We start from the raw sequence: 1,208 nt of genomic DNA, 5'->3' as shown, positions 1-1,208 counted from the left end.
TCCAATACTTTGGCCACCTGATGTAAAGAGCTGATACACTGGAAAAGATCCTGATGCTGGACAAGATTGACGGCAGGAGGAGAAGGGGGCAACAGAGGATGAGATGGTTGGGTGGCATCACTGACTCAATGGACATGACTTTGAGCAAATTCCAGGAGATAGTGAAGGACAGGAAAGCCTGGCATGCTGCAGTCTATCGCGGTCACATAAGAGTCAGACACTACTTAGCGACTGAACAATGTTTAGAATGAAAGACATTGCCAGGCCAAGAAAGCTAGATAGCAAAGGTCAAAAAACTGAGGTCTAAAAAGTCTAGTTTAGGGACATCCCTGGTGGTCACATGCTTAAGACTTCGAGCTACCATTGCAGGGTGCATGGATTCAATCCCTGGTTGGGGAACTAAAGTCCCACATGCCACACGGTGAGGTCAAAAACAATAAAACAAACAAACAAACCCTAGTTTATGTGTTATTGTTAGCATTCTTTGTCATTTTACATTGGCCATCAAAGATCAGAAAAGGATGAGGTTATTAGCAAATTCCTTATGAAAAACTTCCTTGATGGGGTGGGGTGGGCCATATCCAAGATATTTTTTCACTCAAATTTAAAAAGAACCGAGAGCTCATATTTAACAAAAAGGTATTGCATGCTACGGATCACTAATTATTGGGGTGATCTGTAGCACTTAATACCATTTTGTTAAATGTTAACAGCTACTGGTTAAATTTTTAAAAATTCATTTAAATTGAAGAATAATTGCTTTACCATATTGTGTGGTTTTCTGCCATACATCAACATGAATCAGTCATAGGTATACATATGTCCACTCTCTCAAAAATATGGAATGCTTCATGAATTTGCATGTTATCCTTGCATAGGGCTATCTTAATCTTCTCTGTATGGTTCCAATTTTAGTGTATGTGCTGCCAAAGTGAGCACCTGGTTAATTTTGCTTTACCTCTATTTTCATATGCAAGATGAATTTATTTTGATAAATTCTATTTATTCTAAGCAGTGAACAGATGCTATGATTTTACTCTATTTATTACAGTTATTTAAAAAGATATCTAAACACTATCAATTCACATGAGTCAGACAGGAAGGTAAAAATAATGTCAATATTGTTGCTAAGACTAGGGGTAAGTGGCTATAACTGATAACAAGAATATGACCTGTCACTGGTCATATACCACATATCCTTCTAGGGT

The 1,208-nt window shown here is 37.7% G+C and overlaps 1 non-coding gene across 1 annotated transcript; it reads right to left on the bottom strand.

Annotated features, from left to right (window-relative positions):
- Positions 1–833: 833 nt before the first annotated feature.
- On the bottom strand, positions 834–939 carry LOC112578313. Its single transcript, XR_003102604.1, has one exon. It is a non-coding gene; the product is annotated as a U6 spliceosomal RNA (small nuclear RNA).
- Positions 940–1,208: the final 269 nt, after the last annotated feature.

The sequence above is a fragment of the Bubalus bubalis genome, chromosome 12, assembly GCF_019923935.1.
Source record: "Bubalus bubalis isolate 160015118507 breed Murrah chromosome 12, NDDB_SH_1, whole genome shotgun sequence".
NCBI lineage: Eukaryota > Metazoa > Chordata > Mammalia > Artiodactyla > Bovidae > Bubalus > Bubalus bubalis.
The sequence above is the reverse complement of the archived record's forward strand: the minus strand, read 5'-3'. Positions and strand labels throughout refer to the sequence as shown.